This window comes from Lepidochelys olivacea (assembly GCF_965140295.1).
Source record: "Lepidochelys olivacea isolate rLepOli2 genome assembly, chromosome: 13".
Classification (NCBI taxonomy): domain Eukaryota; kingdom Metazoa; phylum Chordata; order Testudines; family Cheloniidae; genus Lepidochelys; species Lepidochelys olivacea.
Window position 1 is genome coordinate 38,749,256 of NC_140423.1, and position 21,105 is coordinate 38,770,360.

Genomic DNA, 21,105 nt, shown 5'->3' on the forward strand with positions numbered 1-21,105 from the left:
CCAGAGCAGTGGGCTGTTGGGCTCAGGAGGGTGGGAAGTGGCACTCAGGTTGTTTCCTTGCTAGGGGCGCTGGTTCCCTGCATGGTACAAGTTGTCCGGTCTTAGCCCAGCTCCCAGCAGGACAGCGTCCCCAGTGGCTAAGTGCTGATTAGGCCATGTGGGGTGAGCTCCTTGCTCCCCCCAGGGGGGTCTCCCAGAGGCACAGCAGTGGTGGGGGGCAGCTGTGGGACTCAGGGTGGTGTCACCAATAGAGCCGGGAGTCCCGGCCCCTTGTCTCCGGGCGGACGGGGGAAGCGGCCCCTACACCACGCGCTGGATCACGTTCTTGTACTCGGGGCCCCTTGCACGCCTCAGTTGCACCACGGTGGAGAAAAGCCACTTCACCTGCAGGGGGGCAGAGAGAGCAAGGGTGAGAGGGGTCAGGGCTGGGGGAGCTGCTCGGTCTGTCTGCCTGTCATTGTCATCCCTTCCTGCTTTTATGTCTGTGTCTCATTCACTGCCTTATTCACCCACTCTTCTTTCTCTTTCCTTCTTCAGTTCTTTCTTTCCCTTCCAAGCTGCCCTCTACTGTGCTAAACTCGTTCATTCCTTCGTTCCTATGTTCGTTCTCTCTCTCTCTCACCTTGAACAGGGTCACGGTGGCGCTGTAGCACACGCTCAAAAGGAAGAGGGTGATGAAGACCGAGATGGTGGCCCAGAGGCCGTCAAGCTCCTCATCGCCGTCCTCACTGCAAAACTCACCTGACACGATCACCTCTGTTGGGGGGAGAGAAAGAGACATCAACTCCAACTCAGGCACTGTGACAGAGAGAGCTCAGACTGTGCGTCCAACACCAACCCGCCTATCCCCTTCTCTCTCCATCCTTCCATCCCTCCACTCATCTATCTCTGGGTACATCCATCCATCCCTGACCACAAACCATCCATCATTCCATCCCGATACACACCCCTCCTTCCATTATAAATCTCTGGATTTATCCATCCATCCGCCCATCCCCATTCACCCCTTCATTCATCGATGACCACAAACCATCCATCCATCCATCCATCCATCCATCCATCCATCCATCCCTAGACACCTCCATCCATCAATCCATCCATCTCTCCACCCATCCATCTTTAGATATATCTATCTATTCCTAGACACCTCCACTCATCCATCTATCTATTCCTCCACGCATCCCTCGTTAGATACATCCATCCATACATGACCACAAACTATCCATCCCCAGAAACCATCCATCTATCTCTAAATCCATCCATCCATCCATTCATCCATCCTCACTCACCCCTCCATTCATCCATGACCACAAAACATCTATTCATCCATCAATCCATCCCTAGACATCCCTCCATCTTCTATGCCTTTCCATTCCATCCATGACCACAAACCGCCCATCGATCCATCAGTCCATCCTTAGACACTTCCAACCATCCAACCATCCCTAGATGCATCCCTCCAGCCATCCATCTTTAGGTACATCCATCCATCCATCCATGACCAAAAAGCATCATCCCTACACACACCCCTCCCTCCCTCCCTCCATCTGTCCGTCCATGCCTCCACCGTCCATCTCTAGACACCTCCATCCATCCACCCACCTCTAGATGCACCCCTCCATCCATCCACCCACCCCTGCCTGCTGTGATGAAATGAAGGATGCAGAGCCTCCCAGGTCTCATTTCACTCGTCCCATGTGGCCATGACCCTACATCCTGGCACTGGCTGAAGGTTGAATTTCTCTATGCCTTAGTTTCTCTGCCTGTGAAAGGTGGCTCAGGATCCCTCTGAGGTGGGCGAGGTGCCGGGATGCTGCCATGGTGGGGGAGCTCCCTAAAGACCAGGATGGATGGATTTCACACATGTGCCTCTATGACCCTGATCCCAATGTAACTAAACACCCAGGACTCACTTCAGATGGAACACAGCCACCTCTGGGCCTATTTACACAGGGCTCTCTTGCCAACCTGGAGTTGCCTCGTCTGTGGGGATTATGAACAGAGCCACAAGTATTTTAAGGATGGGATCTAACGTTTCTCTCTGATATGAAAGATGCTGCTCCCTGAAGCACGGTGCCCCCTACTGATCCCCCTGCCCTAGAGATGTCTGGAGAACAGGTGCATGAATCTGCTTGTCTCTGTGTATGTCTCTGTGTGTAGAAACACGACAGCCCAGGTGGGAGGGTCCCTCGGTCATGCCATGTGACAGGTGTGTCCATCTGCCCTGGACTGAGCTCTCTCTCAGCCAACCCTCCCACTCTCTTTCTCTGTGTGCCCCTGCACGGCCCCCAGGATAACAGCCCTAACACTGCTGCTGCAGGCTACCCCCTCTTTAATGCCAGGTGCAAGCTCTGTGCTTGGCACTGGTGGGTTTGAGTCCTGCGCTCGCCCATCCAGCCTTGGGGCTGATACACCACACATGGGGGGGAAGATGTGTGAGTGAGGGGCTGGGTAGGAGACGGGGCTCATGTGGGGGGCCATAGGGGTACCTGCATCATCTGTCCCACCCCACTGCTTGGGCCCCCTATGTCACCAGAGCTAGTGAGAGTTTAAGTGAGTCCCTGCTTAATGTCCTCTCCAGATAACAGCCCTACTACTGCTGCTACTTTGTGGGGACTGAGTCCCAGGAGTCCCAGGAGTTGATCCCTGCTGTGGGGTGTTTGCTGTATGTTGTCCTATCTCCCCTTCTCCCGTATGCATGTGTTATAGCCTAGAGAGGATCTCACCTCAATGAGATGCCAGGGATGGCTTGGCCGTCCACTGATACACCTACCCACCTATCTCTAACCATCCTCCATATCTTCCATCCATCCATATAGATCTATACCATCCATTCTCTTACCTCCCCATCCATCCATCTCCATCATCATCCCTACCCATCCATCCATTCATACTCACCCATATCTTCCATCCATACATGCAACCCCATCCACTTATCTATCATAGAATCATAGAATCTCAGGGTTGGAAGGGACCTCAGGAGGTTCTAGTCCAACCCCCTGCTCAAATCAGGACCAACCCCAACTACATCATCCCAGCCAGGGCTTTGTCAAACCTGACCTTAAAAACTTCTAAGGAAGGAGATTCCACCACCTCCATAGGTAACCCATTACAGTGCTTCACCACCCTCCTAGTGAAAAAGTTTTTCCTAATATCCAACCTAAACCTCCCCACTGCAACTTGAGACCATTACTCCTTGTTCTGTCATCTGCTACCACTGAGAATAGTCTAGATCCATCCTCTTTGGAACCCCCTTTCAGGGAGTTGAAAGCAGCTATCAAATCCTGCCTCACTCTTCTCTTCTGCAGACTAAACAATCCCAGTTCCCTCAGCCTCTCCTCATAAGTCATGTGCTCCAGCCCCCTAATAATTTTTGTTGCCCTCCGCTCATCCCTTTATATATTATGTATCCCCAACCATCCATCATCATATGTCTCCATTAACACAGTCAGTTGTCCATCCATCCATTGCCATATTCACCCATCCATTCATCCTCATCTATCTATCATTCACCATCTGTACCATCCCATCCATCCATCTGTCCGTCCATCCCCATCCATTCTCATTTTCCTATCACCATCCATCCCCATTGGTACTGATCCACTACCATATGCACCCACCCATCCATTCATTTATACATCCATCCGTCCCCACCCATCCCCATCTCTAGCCATCCATCTATCGCAGTCCATCTAGGGCCATCCATTTATTCCTCCCTTCATCCTTCAGAAGGGGTACCCCTCCTACATTCACCATAGATTTATCCATCCATCCCTATCCACTTATCCATTGGCACCCTACCTGTGAACCATTCACCCACCATTCCCGCAGTGCAGCGCAGTCTAGTGGGACTAGGTGGGACTTTGAGAACACCTGGGTTCTGTTTCGAGCTCAGTAACAGACATGACGTTGGGCAGGTCCCTTCCCCTCTTGGTGTCTCTGTTTCGTCTCCCTCCTTCTCTGTTTAGGTGTGAGCCCTTTGACACAGGGACAGTCTCCCACTGTGTCTGTGCCATACCCAGCCCAACAGGGCCCTCTCTGAGTCGGGGGTGGAGGTGCTACTTTAATCCAAATAATAATCTCTCTCTCTCCTTCTCTCTGTGATATCTGTTGGTCTATTAGTCCTTCCCTCTCAAGTATGTAAGTATCCATCTAAACATCTCTCTGAACACCTGGCCTTCTAACTGAGCTGGGCTGGGATATGGGCTCTATAGTATGTATGTGTGTAACTGTCCATCTACCCCCCTCTCCATCACTGCTTCTGTGGTGTGTATGTATCCATGCATCTACCCATCCTTCCTTCCTATGGAACCAACCCATCCTTCCTTCCATGGCATGTAACCATATAGCTACCCATCCTGCCTTCCATGGCATCTAACCATGTATCGACTTATCCTTCCTTCTATGGCATCAACCCATGTATCTACCAATGCTTCCTTCCATGGTATCAACCCATCCTTCCTTCCATGGCATCTAAACATATATCTACCCATCCTTCCTTCTATGGCATCAACCCGGCCTTCCTTCTCTGGCATCTACCCCTGTATCTCCCATCCTTCTTTCTATGGCATCAAACCATATATCTACCAACCCTTCCTTCCATGACATCTAACCATATATCTATCCATCCTTCCTTCCATGACATCAACACATCCTTCCTTCCAGAGCATCTACCCATCCTTCCTTCCAAGGCCTCTACCCATGTATCTACCCATCCGTCCATGGTGTATATGTATCCACCCATTCAGGATCTGGGAATTGGCATCCCCAGACGTGTAGCATCTCGGCTTCTCCCAGCCTGCAACCTGGGACCTCGTCCACCTTGGGCGACCTGCAGATTTCACCCAGTGACACCACAACAAGGAGACCTGGGGGTGAGCTCAGACTAGTTCCGTTTATTCACTTGTTGTCATTGCGGGCACAGAGATTATTTACAGGAAGTTGTACTGGACAATACTAGCAGTGGGGCTGGGAGGAGACGTCTTCATTTACCAGAGATTTTGCTGACGCTGCGTTGGGTGAACTTCATCTGCAGGGCTTCGTGGATGACCATGCAGGTGTAGGTGTCCCCGCTGTTCCAGCTGGCCTTGCTGACTTTCAGCTTGCTGTAGAGGAAGAAGTTTGAGTCGCCGGCTCCGTCCTTGATGGGCTGGGTGGTGAAGTATTCCATGTTCTCGTTGGCTTTGTGGTTCTTCATCCACTGCACCGAGATGTCCTCGGGGAAGAAGCCCCGCACCAGGCAGGTGAGGCTGATGGAGTCTTCAGAGCTGCTCAGCTCATCGTTGTGGGGGCGCAGGAGGTAGATGCCTGGGCCAGAGCGCCTGCCTTCGGTGCGTGGGGATGGAGGACACAGATGAGCCATGCACATCACTCAGCTGGGCCACGCGGGGAGAAGGAATGTGCGTGCATGTGTGTGGGGGGGTAGGAACATCCCCTCTCTCCTCCAGGATGGAGGTGCTGGGGACTGGGAGCTGGTAGCTCCAGAGAGCAGGATGAGCAGGGATTGGATGGTCTCCATCTCACATGGGGATGCAAAGGGACCCAAGGCCGGGATCCCAGGTTGTTGGGGGTTGGGGCTTCCCCTTAAGGAGCATCCCTCCCTGCTGGGGGTGGGGATAGGGGAGTCTCTCCCCTTAGGGACCCTGCTCTCCTCCTACCTGGCTTCTTGGAGATGGATTTGATGAGGGGCGAGGGCAGCTCTGAGTGCTCCACTTTGCAGGTGAAGGTCTCTCCGGCTTCCCAGTCGCGGGTGAAGATGGGCATGGAGCTGGAGGCGGTGAAGGTGCCGTTGAAGTGCTCATGGAGGGTCAGGGGATCAGGGACAATGGACCCTGGCTTCTCTCGGGACCAGACTATCTGGAGGCCAGAGTCGCTCGGCAGGCTGACCACCAGGCAGGTGAGCATGGGGCTCTGGGCCACATACAGGGCAGCAGGAGACGGGGGCACCAAGAAGATCTGGATGTTGCTGGGAGATGTTGTTTCTTCTGGGGACAGGAGAGACCAGGTCAGTGGCTAGGCCTGGTTTCCCCTGCCCAAGCCCATCCCAGTCTCCTCCCCACTCCTCTCCCCGCTCGAGCCCAGCCCGGTGTCCCCCTCCCCTTCCTAGGCAGCCTGGCCCTGCTCAGTGTCACCTCTGCACTTGTGGGCGTGGTCCTGCTTTTTGCTTCCGGTGCCTGGGTGGTACACCTGGCAGGTGTATGTCTTGCCCTCCAGCCACTCGTCCTGGGAGACACTGGCATTGCTGCGGGTGCTGAAGGTGTGGCCGTCGGCGTCCTTCTTGGCAAGGTCGGTGTCACTAGGAAGTAGCCCACTCTCACCGTTCACCAGCCATTCCACCTTCAAAGGCTCGGGGTAGAAGCCGGAGATGAAGCACACCAGCTGGATGGTGCCTGGGTGGTTGGTGCAGGAGGAGTGGAGGACATGCACCTCGGGGGCATGGGGTTCAATGGGGATGGGCTCTGGAAGAAGCGTGGCAGGGGTTAGTTGTTGTACAGACCCCTCCTGGGCCGCCCTCACTCCCCACAGCACGGTGACCCCTACTGAGCCCCCTCCCCCTGCAGCACGGCGCCCCCTTCTGAGCCCCCTGCTCCGCACAGCACAGCGCCCCCTTTGGAGCCCTCTGCCCCTTTCCCTGCACTGCAGCACCCATCACTTCTCTCGGCGTGGTGTCTCTCTCTCTCCGTCCATCCACCCACCACAGCGACTCCCTCGGCTCACAGCGCCGGCAGGCTCCCATCCTCTCTCCCTGCAGCAGTCACCAGATCAGGGATCTGAGAGACCCCCAACCCCTCCCGTTCCCTCCCCGGGCTGCACCGCGCTGTCCCTACTTGGGATTTCCTTGGAGATGCTGGAGCTGGTGGGCCGGTGTTGTACGTTGCAGCTATAGGTGTTAGACTTCCAGCTGCTGGACGGGACGGTGACCTGGCTGCTGAGTGTGTAGAGGCCGCTGGAAGGTTGCAGCAGGGAGGGATAGGTCTTCACGCCCGAGGAGGCGACGCTTGGGCTCCACGTCACGGTGACCGGCTCGGGGAAGTATCCTTTGGCCAGGCAGCCGAAGGTGACCTGGGGGGTGTCGTCGCCGGTGCAGGAGGTCAGGGGGAAGACAGACGGGGCCGTGGGGCTGACTGCAAAGGGAGAGAGAGCGAGGCCATGAGACGCAGCCCCTACCCCGCTCCATGCAGCACGGGGGCCCTAGCGTGGCCCTGGGCCCAGCACTCAATGCCGGGGGAGAGCGTCCCCTAACGGAGCCCCACTCTCTCCATTCAGCACAGCAGACAGCTTGTGGTGACACTGATGCAAGGTCTGTGTGTAAGTGGGTGCCTGAGAGAGGCTGCCCCCGTCTTCCCGGCGGAGTCACAGAGTCACCAGGAGCAGGGCCCCCAAATCACTTAGCGCTAAACAGGCCCTGTCTGTGGTCGGGGGCCCCATTACACAGGTGCTGCAGAGAGACACAATGACAGACAGTCCCTACCCCAAGGAACTTACAGGCCAAATAGGCAAGGTAAAGGAAGGGTCAGAGGGGAAACTGAGGCAGAGGGCGAGGAAGGGACCTGGTCACAGCAGGTCAGTGGCACAGCCAGGTACAGAAACCAGGAGTCCTCTGTCCCAACCCCAACCTCTGCTCTATGGACTGGGTGATGCATTGTGCTGGTGCCGTGGTTCAGCAGGGACATGGGTTGATTTCCCAGAGTGGAGGGTTGTTCCCAGTTATTTGCACCGGGATTTTCCCGAGGAACCAAAGGGAATTAGGTGCCAAAGTGGCAGAGAAATTCTCCTTGGAGAAATCACAGCCTCTGCAGCTAGAAAACAACCCAAGTTTTTGACCAAGGAATTGAAATTGGGGAACACTTCTGGGCTCTCGGAAGAAGTGTGGTACGAGAAACGTTTGGGTCTTCCGGTCTCCAGCTGGAGACATGCAGATGTTAGACCAGCAATTTTAGCTTGGGAATGAATATTAAATGTTATGTTCTCACTAGGCTCCTAGGTTCACTGCTAACATCATCAGTCCCTAGTGGCCAATTAGCAATTCTGTCGCTCAAACACACGTTATTAGAGTCCTGGGAACTGACTTGAGACACTGGGAGGAAAGACTGGGACTGTCCAGATCAACCCGGGACATTTGGGCCCTTTGGGTTAGAGTTCGGGTTATCATTATACATGGGGAGGAGGATTAAGGGTTAGCGGTTAGGGTTAGGTGCTGGGGTTAAGGGCTATAATTAAGGGTATGGTTTAATGGTTCGGGTGAAATACCTTTCCACTCTCAAGTTCAATATTTGATGTGTTGTGATTAGATTTCTAGCCAATTATGAAGCCATTCAACCATCAGATTCCTACCAGTTCTGCTGCCATTTCCCAGAGGGAGTTAGTGAGACTCTGTGGTCCTATCCCAAGGGGCCAGTTTGCCACGATGACTCATAATTCTGATGCTGGGATGCTTGTTACCCAACTGGAGACATGGAAACCCTAGTGCTCAGAGGGTCAAGGTTGGGAGGTTAGGGTTAGAGCTGGGGTTATGGTTAGGGGTATAATTGGTTGTTAGCACTTGTATCACAGTGTCTAGAAAACCCAATCTAGGATCAGGGACCCATCGCCCCAGGAGCTTTACAGAGAAATAAGGATGAGGACTTTACTGAACCCAGGACCATTGCAGCCTAAGCAATCTAAAGGTTGGGGGGATAAGGTTGGGACGTCAGGGTTAGGGGTTGGGTTTGACGAGATGATCAGAGTTGGGGGTCAGAGTTAGGGAGTAGGGGCTAGAGAGCCGGGGTTCAGGATGAGGATAGGACTATAGGGAAAGGGCGAGATTAGGGTGTTGGGGTTAAGGAGTTGGTGCATCTGTTGGGGGTTAGGACACTGGGGTTAGGATCCTGGTTAGGGAGTTAGGTCAGAGTTTGGGGTCTAAGTAGTTGGGTTTAAGGTTTGGTTTAGGGTCATAGTTCTGTGGTTAGGGTAAAAATGCTTCCCTCCCCCAAACCTAGTAGTCGGCTGGTTTTCACGCCCCCTCGCTCACGACATTTCTAGCCAGATTCCCACTCAAGAAACACTCATATTCTAACCAATTTGGATGAAGATTTTGCTGGACACTTTCCTAAACTCTATAGGAGAAATCTCCCAAGAATTCCAGTGGCCTCACTTTCTAGAAGCCCAAACTTGAGGCACCTTGGGGAGCAGTTACCGGGGTCTGCATCTCCAGTGGGCTTTAGCCGGAGACGTCAGAGCTCGTCCCCCCTGGAAAGGAAGCCCAACGCGTCTCCAGCTGAGTGCGCCGCAAAAACGGAGCCAGTTCAACTCAAAGGCCAAATCAGGAGCCTGAACTCTGAGCTGTTGCCTGAACAGGGGCTGCCAGTTACGTCCAGCCCCAGGCAGCCAAGCTGACATCTAGCTGTGCTGGGAACTCCCCACGCTGAGCCCTCAGCATGGAGCATGAGCACAGAGCTGGTGGAGGGAGGCTGGGACGGCTCAGAGAGACGTGTTCCTGCACTCGGTGAGTTGAGGGTTTTACCTCTGACAAGCGACATGCAAAGGGAAATTTATACCTCAGTTTAGAAAGTTTTTGGTTGCAGATATTTGCGACTGGGCTAAAGAGAGGAGACAACAAAAGTCCCTTAGAAACAATTCAGCTGTTCCCCCAAACCTCTAGTTTCAGCCCCCCAACCCTGAGCACCCCACGTCTGCTAATGGCCCTGAGTCCTGACACCCAACCCCCTGCTAGCTCAGCCCTGGTCTCCCACAGCTCTGCCGGTGCCCCTCACTCCCGACCTGCAACCTCCTGTTATCTCAGCCTTGGGTTCCCCCTACAGCTCTGCGGGTGCCCCTCATTCCTGACCCACATCCCCTGCTAGCCCAGCCCTAGGCTCCCCCACCCAGCTCTGCTAGTGCCCCTCAATGCTGACCTAAAGCTGCCTGATATCTCAGCCCTTCCCCCCTGGGCCTTGCCTGTGCCCCTCACTCCCAACCCACAGACCCCACTAGCCCAACCCTGCCCCCCCGGCCTTGCTGGTGCCCCTCACTCTTGACCCCCAGCAGCATGCGAGCCAGGCCCTGGCTCCCCCACAGCTCTGCGGGTGCCCCTTACTCCCGACCCGCAGGCCCTGCTAACCCAGCCCTGGGCTCGCTCCCTACAGTTCTTTCAAAACTGTTATCCCAGCTTATAGGTGGAGTGTGAGATAAGCACCTCTGTTCCCCTGTCTCTGCAGGGGGCGGGGGGCACAGCGCTGCCTGTGTTACCCATCCCGACCTCCCCAGCATATCCAGGCTCTGCAGGGGAGCCATGTTCTGCACCCTGCTCTGGTTTTGGGTCCACACAGGGGGCGTACCCCACTGCCCTTCATAGGTGAGAACAGAGCACAACAGTCAATCATAGAAACATAGAATATCAGGGTTGGAAGGGACCTCAGGAGGTATCTAGTCCCACCCCCTGCTCAAAGCCCTGGCATCCTGACCTGCTGTTCAAACCTACTAGACCCTGCTCCCCTCCCAGAGCTGGGGAGAGAACCCAGGAGTCCTGGCTCCCAGCCCCCTGCTCTGACTAGACCCCACTGCCTTCCCAGAGCTGGAGAGAGAACCCAGGAGTCCTGGCTCCCAGCCCTCTGCTCTGACTTGACCCCACTGCCTTCCCAGAGCTGGAGAGAGAACCCAGGAGTCCTGGCTCCCAGCCCTCTGCTCTGACTTGACCCCACTGCCTTCCCAGAGCTGGAGAGAGAACCCAGGAGTCCTGGCTCCCAGCCCCCTGCTCTGACTAGACCCCACTGCCTTCCCAGAGCTGGAGAGAGAACCCAGGAGTCCTGGCTCCCAGCCCTCTGCTCTGACTAGACCCCACTGCCTTCCCAGAGCTGGAGAGAGAACCCAGGAGTCCTGGCTCCCAGCCCCCTGCTCTGACTAGACCCCACTGCCTTCCCAGAGCTGGAGAGAGAACCCAGGAGTCCTGGCTCCCAGCCCCCTGCTCTGACTAGACCCCACTGCCTTCCCAGAGCTGGAGAGAGAACCCAGGAGACCTGGCTCCCAGCCTCCTGCTCTGACTCGGCCCCACTGTCCTCCCAGAGCTGGAGAGAGAACCCAGGAGTCCTGGCTCCCAGCCCTCTGCTCTGACTAGACCCCACTGCCTTCCCAGAGCTGGAGAGAGAACCCAGGAGTCCTGGCTCCCAGCCCCCTGCTCTGACTAGACCCCACTGCCTTCCCAGAGCTGGAGAGAGAACCCAGGAGTCCTGGCTCCCAGCCCCCTGCTCTGACTAGACCCCACTGCCTTCCCAGAGCTGGAGAGAGAACCCAGGAGTCCTGGCTCCCAGCCTCCTGCTCTGACTCGGCCCCACTGTCCTCCCAGAGCTGGGGAGGGAACCCAGAAGTCCTGGCTCCCAGCCCCCTGCTCTGACTAGACCCCACTGCCTTCCCAGAGCTGGAGAGAGAACCCAGGAGTCCTGGCTCCCAGCCCCCTGCTCTGACTAGACCCCACTGTCCTCCCAGAGCTGGGGAGAGAACCCAGGAGTCCTGGCTCCCAGCTTCCTGCTCTGACTCGGCCCCACTGTCCTCCCAGAGCTGGGGAGAGAACCCAGAAGTCCTGGCTCCCAGCCCCCTTCTCTGACTAGACCCCACTGCCTTCCCAGAGCTGGAGAGAGAACCCAGGAGTCCTGGCTCCCAGCCCCCTTCTCTGACTAGACCCCACTGCCTTCCCAGAGCTGGGGACAGAACCCAGGAGTCCTGGCTCCCAGCCCCCTGCTCTGACTAGACCCCACTGCCCTCCCAGAGCTGGGGAGAGAACCCAGGAGTCCTGGCTCCCAGCCCCCTGCTCTGACTAGATCCACTGTCCTCCCAGAGCTGGGGAGAGAACCCAGGAGTCCTGGCTCCCAGCCCCCTGCTCTGACTAGACCCCACTCCCTTCCCAAAGCTGTGGAGGGAACCCAGGTGTCTTGCTCCCCTCTCCAGCACACTCTGCCCCCCATTTATCTCTGATAGGGTTAAAACACCCTCTGCACTCGTGTGACAAGCCAACAGCAGCCACTTTCCTGTAATTTACTCACCAAATCACCGGCCATGTTGGGTCGTGGTCCGGCACTGTAGACCGGGGGGTTCTGTCCGGGAGTCCAGCTCTGCTCTGTAGCTGTCGCGTAGCTCTTCTGAGGTGTCTTTGCCTGTCAGACATCCCCTCTCCTCCCCCCCAAATGGTAGTCAAGATAATTATAGATTAAAACCAAGAGATGACGCCCACTGGGGAGCTTTTACTGTTACAGCTGGTGAGAAGGTGTGAAAATTGGACAGGCTGGCGAGGTGAAAAAACCAGGGTGAAAAAACAACATTGGTGTGACTTTCACTTGTGTAAACTTCCCCTTTTCAGCCCATGTTTTTTGTTGGTCAGTTTTCCCCAGAGATTGGTCACGAAGGCCGCAGAGCTCAGAAAAGATTGAGGCCTCCTGGGGGCTCTTTTTGAGAACCTGCCATGCGGGAGGGTGAAGAAGAAGCCTTTACGGCTGTCTTGGAACTGGGGATAGAACCCAGGAGTCCTGACTCTCAACCACCCAGGATGGATAGATTGATAGTGGGTGTATTCGGGGATAGATCGATGTCCTGTACATAGTTGCACACAAGTTTCGTGTCTCGCTTCTAGCCATCTTTTCTTTATTTTAATGTCTCCTGGCAGTTTGTCTTTATTACACAAAGGGTCTCTTCTGGTCCTTGCCCCTGCGAAGATGGTGAGAAGTAGTTGGGTGGTTGCTCGCACCATGACTGGTGGTGGAATGTCCATTGCAATTTGACCTGTTTAAACTCATCAATTCGTGGAGTTTCAGGGCAGAAGAAGGGATCACTGTGATAGGCATGTCCCCCAGGGATTCCTGGTCCAAGCCCCCACCTTCTGGTCGAGCAGAGCAGTTAGAAAGAGAGGCCAAAGCTGGCTTTAAGGACTCCGTGTCATGGAGAGTCCACCAGAATCCAGAAATAAGGACTGCAACCCCCAAAATACTGTAAAATTGGGAAAGCCAGCTGGGAGTGAATATTTCATCCTCAGTGAATTTCCCCTGGACCTGTTAGTGTCCCGGAGAGGCAGATTGAAGAGCCCAGAATCCGAGGTGTATTGTTTGAAAGATCTGTTTGCACAGAAAGGGCAGGGACCGGAGAAGAAAGCGCTCGTGTTGAGTTATCTCATCCATCCATGACTCATGGAGGGCTCTTCCCTAGCTTTAGCAAACGGTCTTGTCATCAAACAGAGGAAGGGACTTAGGGAGCTGGCTTCAGTTCCCAGATCTCCCACAGATTCCCCTGTCACCTTGGGGAAGCCACGTCATCTCTCCAGGCCTCAGTTTCCCCATCTGTTCAACAACAGTACTGATGCTCGCTTCACACTGGAGAGATGAGGAGGGCTGGACTCACATTGTGAGGCGTATGGGGAATACTTCTGCCTTCTAAAGGACCAGAGTCTCCTCTCAGCATCACTTGCACAAAATCAGAGCGAGTCCACTGGAGTTGCTCCAGGTTTACACTGGAGCAGCCGAGGTCAGAATCCCATTTCTCGTGTTTTTCGTCCATCGCTCCGACACCACTTCACAATGGAAAGTTAAAGGGCGAGAGAAGGTCTGCGACAGGCCCACGGTCCCACAGCAGCTGGGAATAGAACCTCAGATACTCCTTTCCCAGTGCATTGGCCACTGGGCCAGGCAGCCATCAGGCCACAGAGGGAGGTGGATGGACGGATGTAGGTAGATCAGTGGCCGGTTTTCAGAGTTTCCCCTTTTGATGGTTTCTCTCATATTCTCTTTCTTTTTCCAGCGACCCGCACAGCCCCCTCCGTCTTCCCCCTGGTTCCCTGCTGCAGCAAGACCGGCAATGTGCCCCCGGACACCAGCTTGGCCTGCCTCGTAACTGGCTATTTGCCATCACCAGTGGACATCAAGTGGAATTCTGGCCAAGTGACCAAGGGGGTCAAAACTTTCCCAGAGGTGACGATGAGCAATGGGCTCCACACCCAGAGCAGCCTGCTGATCCCCTCCGACAGTTCCCGGCAGGGCGACCCCTACCAGTGCGACGTGACGCATCAAGGCACAGGGAAGACAGTGTCTGGGAAGTTCCCTCAGGAATGTAAGACATGCGGCGGGGGGAGGAGAGGGCAGCCAGGCTGAGATTTTCAAAGCACCTAGAGGGTCTGGGAGCCAGTTAATCTTAATCCACATCCCGTAGGTACCTTTGGAAAAATCTCACCCTGCAAGAGTGGGGAAAGTTTGGCCCCGTGTTGAAACACACTGAGCCCCGGTGCTTTGTCATTGCAGAACTCCCGCCCCCAGCGCCCCTCTCCGTGGGCCCTGGAATGAGGGAAACCTCAGGGTGAAATGCACCCCTGGGCAGAGACCTATGTTCCACTAAAGGGGAGGATTTTCAGCCCTGCCTAAAATATTTAGGCCCCCGGTTCCCCTGGGCACTTGGCACGTAAATCCCTCAGGCACCTTGGGAAATCTTAGACACGCAGCTGGTCTGAAATGGCACCTAAGCCTCATGCTGCCCTTCTGTACAGGGGAAATCTTCGGCTCACTGCCTTACTCCCTCACCCTCACCCAAACCCAAACCCAGACCCAGACTCCTCCCACTGGGGGGGTAGAACAAAGCCCATTCGCTGCTTCAGTCCAAAGGCCAGGTTTGTTCACACACAAGGACTCAAAGCAAAACCAGTGGAACTCAGAGCACAGGCTCCCAGCCACCCGGGGCCCCCCCAGCGTTCAGCCGGCTGGATGGGGAGCACACGCCCCCTTTCCCACTAGGTCCCCTTTCCCGCATGGTTCCTAGCCCTCCTGCCTGGTCCGCATCTAGAGACTTCCCCCTCAGGTGCTTTCCTCAGCACTGAGCCAGAAGCTTTCCCTTATATAGACTGCAGCAAGCAGCCCCATGAAACTCCAATTCCCAGCAACCACTGGCCCTAACGGGGCTACACCCCCTTACAAGCTAGCACTCGCTTACACCTCTTTGTCATGGAGCTGTGTGTGTTTCTTGCACTCCGGCTGTTCTCGGGCATCTTTTGAAATGGATACAACCCCAGAGCAGCAAACCTAGGCATTCTGGGGTCAGAACTTGAACGGGTGAAAATCGACTGATCTCCACGGAAGTCAGTGGCCCTGTGCCGACTTACATCAGCTGAGGATTTGACCCTTTTTCCGTAGTCAGACACAGTCAGTCCTCTCCCAGGTTTTCTTCTGATGCCATTCATGCTCTACAGTGCCACACTCCCCCTTAAACAGGACATTAATTAAGGAAAAGAAGTTCAAAGAAACACAGCTCAAGTTCCAGCTTTGTCCCTGCTGTTTACCAGGGAGAACATACTCCATGCAGCATGTGCAGAAAGAATGCACGGAGGCATTCAGTATTTGCCTAAATGATTTAAGGGCCCTGTTCCCATTTGTTTTAATCCCTTACATGGCTGTGAAGTTAATCCCTAGAGGCTGAATAAAGTATGCAGTGTAAACACAGCGCAACAAGGTGGGGTTTTTGCCAGTGCTGGGAGGACTGTAGAGTTAGCACTCTCTCGGGAAGGGGAGTGGGGATCTACAGAGAGTGACGCTGGACTGTGTTTTCCCCTCTCTCTGCTCTCAGTGTGTGGTTCGGCAATGCCACCCCAGGTTCACCTCCTGGTCCCCACCTGCGAGGACAGCGCCACAGAGAGCCAGCTGGAGCTGGTTTGCCTCCTCCTGAGCTTCAGCCCCGACAAAGCCAATGTGAAATGGCTGGTGAATGGAAAGGAGAGGAGCCCCCCCACCCCGGCCTTTTCCTCTGCAATGGGCACAGATGGCTCCTACATGGGGCAGAGCCGCATGACCGTCACCAGGCAGAGCTGGGAGAGGGGGGACGTCTACAGCTGTCAAGTGACCCACCCAGCAGTGGGAACAGAGCTCTCCATGCACAATGCCAGCAAGTGCTTGGGTGAGGGGCTACGCCTGTGCATGGTGGGGAGGTGGGGTGGAGAGTTACTCAGAAACCAGCCCTGCCTAAGGCTGCACCTAGACCCCAGTGTGATGGGAGACATAGGAGTACCACAGAGAAATTGATACTGTAGGTGGAAGGGAAGAGAAAGAGATATAATTGGGGGATGGATGGATGGATGGATGGATACTACCAGTGTTCTGATGGGGATGGATGGATGGATAGATTTGATTAGATTAGATTTCGATAGTCTTTTTCTGCCTTTCCACATTATTTATGCTGGTCAATGACATCTCTTTGCATTTCTCAGCCTGCCTCAGAAGTTCACTTGACCCAACCATCTACTTAACCAAACCCTCCTATGAAGATGTCATCAAAAATTCTGGTCATGTTACCTGTCTAGTTTTGGGTTATGACTTAGCAGCCAGCAGAATCGCATGGAAAGTGGATGGGCAAGTCAGCTCTGCGGCAAAGACAGAAACTCTCAAGAAGAACAGCAACGGGACCACCAGCCTTTTCAGTTCTCACCCTGTGTCACTGGCCCAATGGGGACAAGGCACCATATTTACCTGCAAAGTGACCACACTCTGTTCTGGAGACCTAACCCAGGACATAACCCTGAGCAATACAGGTGAGTAGCCTTCGCATCTCAAAGGGAAAGGCAAACTCCAGTCATTGTTAATTGGGATTAGAGGGTGAAACTCACCCCACACAAGTCCTAGGAAGCCTTTAAGTCCCAGTTAAACCCGCCAAATAACTCTTTTAGCGGAGCCGAGGCCCTCAGCACAGGGGTGTATTTCATCCGTAATTAATATTTCCCCTATGAATCTCTCATTCAGGGGATCACCATTAATATCCAGTTTAGAGGTTTTCCCAGTACTCACTTTCTTCTTATCATTGAATGCCAGCTCCTCTAAGAATTTCACTCCCTTGGCTCCCTGGGATCCGGGGATGTGGCCTTTGAGGGACTTAGTGTCCTATTTGTGACTCTGGTCTGATGTGCATTTGTATTTCTTATCTCTGGAAATCAGGCTGGTGCTTGTCATCCGGCATTCGGCCTTTCAGGGATATTTCTTGTGAGACTCTCTAAGAGTGTCCAGTGGAGTTAGGTTCCCAAATCCCATTGAAATACCCAAGATGTCCAAGTCCCTTAGCCAGCCTTTGAAAATCTTGATTGTGTTGAATTTTGCTGTGAGCGTTTGAAGGAGGGAAGAGGCTCCATCTGAGTGAGCAAATGGGTTGGTGACCCAATGTCATGATGATGCATGGCGGAGACTTGGGGTGAAGAGGAGATAGTGTGGTTCAAGGCTTGGGGTGAGGGTTCAGGTTTGGGACGCAGGACTAGCTGAAAGTCCCCTGCCCATCTGCATTACGGTAAAACCAAGCTGAGGATAACGATCAGGATGATGATCTCGAAGGGGATGAAGATGATGTCGATGACAATGAAGAAGGAAATGAAGATGCTGAAGGAGAAAAGAGAAAGAATGTTAGAATGCTGAAGGAGATGATGAAGATAAAGAGGAAAAGGATGATGATGAAGATTTTGATCTGAAAAAGAGGACGATAAAGAGGAAGGAAGTAATTATGAAGACAAGTGAGGTGAAGAAAATGAATATGATGATGGTGATGAAGATGAAGATAATGATGTTAAGGTGTTGCCTTTTAAGGTTGAAGTTCACTGTACATTCTGCGGGGAAGGCTTTGGAGTTCAGCTGAGTCTATGGGTGATGGTCCACTTGAGTCTTTGAGTTTCAAGGGAGATGATGCTCAATGGTTGGCTTTTTGTTTCACACATAACTTTGAACAACTGCCCTCCCTGGCCCCTTCACACAGTGATAGCTGCTGGATCTAAGTCCGTAACTTAGACATGCTAACCAAATCTTATTTTTCTCTTGCTCCTCTTCCTTTTCATTTAGGCATCAGTAAGAAGGAGCCCACAGTTACCGTCTCCCGAGCCTACCACGAAGACATCTCTGGGAACAGTGTCTCCTTTACTCTCATCTGCGAAGCTAGTGGCTTTTACCCTGAAGAGATCAGCATGTCATGGTTGAAGAATAACTCCCCGAAACTCAAGTCCAGTTACAGTGGCCCTGTGTCAGGAAATGGCACTTTCTCTGCCTACAGCATCCTGAAGGTTGAGCAAAGTCAAGGAGAAGGAAATTACACCTGCGTGGTGCATCACCCAGCCATGGAAGAGCCCAAGAGGGTTGTGGAAAAGGTGTCCCTTGGTAAGTGGATTCTCAGAGGCAGGTTTTAATTTGGGGATGTTCACACATGTTCTTATCCCGTCCAGCCAATGGCATGAACAACCGCATGACTCCATGTGAGCTCTCGTGGGAGGGGTGGCAATGAAGGATTTCTATCTCCATTATGATGCTGTCTTTGGTGAAATCAAGACTTATTGCAACCTGAGCTGGGTGGAGAATGTCCCCTCCACTCCAGTGCAGGAGAGTTCCCTGTATTTCCAAGGCATTATCCAGTCCAAAATGCTCCAAGTAATGGGGATCCCACCCCACCCCTGGAGGAGATGATTCCACAGCCTCACAGAGCATATCACCACTAAAGGAAGTGCAGGAAAACTGTCCTAATTGCAAGAGAGAATTTAAGGGAGGGTGCAGAATGTAATCTCATTGGGCTGTGATTTGGCCAAGACATTGGGGTGGACACTCTTGCTCTTGGGGAAAGTTCAAAGGGGTCTTTCATGGCTGGGAGGTGGTTCGCTGAAAATGTTCTTTTCTTCTTAACCATGGATCGCCCTGGGTGTTGTTTGCTCCACACTTGAACATGGATTCCCACAGTGGCAGATTCACAATTTTGCCGTTATGGTCCCTTCTTATTCTTCAAATTTGTTGCTGGCACATTAGGAATGTCTTCATGGATCTGCAGCCATGACAGGCACCCAATTAAAATCTGTTCTCAAGGAAAAGATGAGCTGGGGTGGGGCAGATTCCATAACGGATTCAGAAGCTGATGAATTAATGCAAACAAAGGAGAGAAACCCCTCAGCTCCATTGCCCCACAGTGGGGCTTGGGCATCCATGTGAATCTGGAATCCCAGCTCCAGCAGCATCCATTTTAGAAACTAATCTCATGAGTGACACCATGCATATCCTTCACACAACATTCAATAGAGGACATTGTCCCTGGGTGCCAGGACTCCCATCAGTCTGGGTTTCCCTTCTCAGATTTCTAAAGTGATTCGAGGTCTCCCCTCCCCCATCGGCTTGCAGTGGAAGTTGAGGGACTCACGCCCTGAGGAACCTCGGCAGGCCATGGGTGTGCAATATAAATGGCCCTTCTGCCTGTGCAGGGGGTAGGGTTTAGGGAACACAAGTTTCATCCTGAGCTGTGGGTGCAGTGTGGGGTCTAGTGGTTAGAGTAGGAGGATCTGGGTGCCAGTCATGACCATGGGCAGGTCATTTGTCCTGTGTTCCAGCTGCCATCTCTGGGAAATGGGGATAACTGCACTGAGCTCAGGTGGGTCATCAAGCTCATGAATTTCAGGCCAGAAGGACCCTGATTTGAGCCACCATGGCTGGTTTGTTCCCAGCCATGTTTTCCTCAATGGGACTTTCTCCCAACAAAACCAGAGACCTTCAGATTTGCTCCTGGGACCCAGAGACCCAAATAAGCATAATTGGACCCAGGAATCCCAATCTCTCGGTTGGTTAGAAAATCTCAGCCATTTTCCCCACTGCTCCATAAGATGAGGGTCCCACCCCTTCTACCAGGGAATCCAGTGCCCTATTTCCACCTCCAGTGACCCTCAGCCCTTTCCCAAACAGCCCCTGGGCTTTGCACCCCTGAGAGAGAGGCACTCAGTTACCACCTCATGCCTGTTGAAATATTTGCTCAGCCCAGCCCTCAATGCTGCCTCCTGCCCCCCACCAGGTGTCAGCAACTGTAATCGACACCCTCTGGAGGTCTCTCTCCTTCCCCCTTCCCTGGAGGACCTCTACATAGGGCAGAACGCCACCATCAGTTGTTTGGTGAGTGGCATGGAAATCCCCGGCAGCCTGGAGGTCTCCTGGAACCGGGGTAGTGGGGGCCCGTTGGCTGTGGTCTCCAGGGAGCCAGTGCTGCAGGAAGATGGCACCTACAGTGCAACCAGCATCCTGCGGGTGTGCGTGGAGGAGTGGCAGGCGGGGGAGGAGTTCACCTGCACCGTGAAGCACCAAGACATCCCGTCGGCCATTGTCAAGAGCATCCGCAAGAGTCACAGTAAGAACTCAGCCTTTCTCCTGTAGGGGGCGCCAGCTCCCATCCGGCTGCAGGCTTGGGAGAGTGGCTGGCTCAGGATGTGGGGAATGGGACACGGGACCTTCTGTCTCTAGCTGTGATCCGGCTTGAGGTCTTTGGGACTGGGAGTCGCAAATTTGTGGGTGTGATGAAACGGGCAAATTTATGAGACAGAGGGGGACAGAGTCAGGACTCCTGGGTTCTTTTTCTGTCTCTGGGAGGGGAGTGGGATGTCGTGGGTTAGAATAGGGAGACTGGAAGCCATGAGTCCTGAGTTCTAGCCCCTTTTCAGGGAAGGTATTTGGATCTGGTGGGTTAGTGTGGGCCGAACTCCTGGATTGTATCCATGGGTCTGGGTCGGGAGTGGGGGGTCTAGTGGGATATAGCAGGGCGATGAGGGTGGAGGATGGTAGCCAGGACTCCTGGGTGCCAATCCTTCGCATCAACCCTTTGCTGTTTCTCATGGCAGTGGTTTCCCTCCGGGCCCCTTCTGTCTACATCTCCCCTCCTCACGCTGAGGAGCTGGCTCTCCGGGAATCGGCCACCATCACCTGCCTGGCCTCCGGCTTCCGGCCCAGAGCCATCTTGGTGACATGGACCCAGCAGGACCGGCCCGTGCCCCAGGAAGCCTACACCAACATCGGCCCCGTCCGGGAGGCCGGGAAGGAGGAGCGCTACTTCATCTACAGCAAGCTCAATGTTTTGGCATCTGAATGGGAGCGGGGGGACACGTACGCCTGCGTGGTGGGGCACGAGGGTCTGCCCATGACCTTCATCCACCGGAGCGTGGACAAAGCCTCTGGTAAACCCACCGCCGTCAATGTCTCTGTGATCTTGTCCGATACCGACGTCACCTGCTACTGAGGAGCAGAGCCGCGTGGGCTCCTCACGGCGTATCTGAGATGGCCAGGGAACCTCGTGGGGTCTGGGATTCGTCTTAGCCTGTGTGTAAAGCTGTGGGAGCTCTGGTGTACA

At 54.0% G+C, this 21,105-nt stretch overlaps 2 gene segments (V, D, J or C); one reads left to right on the forward strand and one right to left on the reverse strand.

Moving 5' to 3' along the window:
* Positions 1–300: 300 nt before the first annotated feature.
* On the reverse strand, positions 301–13,515 carry LOC311529928 (immunoglobulin heavy constant gamma 2-like). The segment is given in 7 exons: positions 13,383–13,515; positions 6,828–7,124; positions 6,132–6,458; positions 5,658–5,984; positions 4,993–5,325; positions 623–756; positions 301–384 (listed from the first exon to the last, which is right to left on the reverse strand).
* A 156-nt stretch (positions 13,516–13,671) lies between these two features.
* LOC311529929 (Ig heavy chain C region-like) lies at positions 13,672–20,994 on the forward strand. The segment is given in 6 exons: positions 13,672–13,681; positions 13,756–14,064; positions 15,565–15,891; positions 17,808–18,119; positions 19,783–20,112; positions 20,600–20,994.
* The last annotated feature ends 111 nt before the right edge of the window (positions 20,995–21,105 follow it).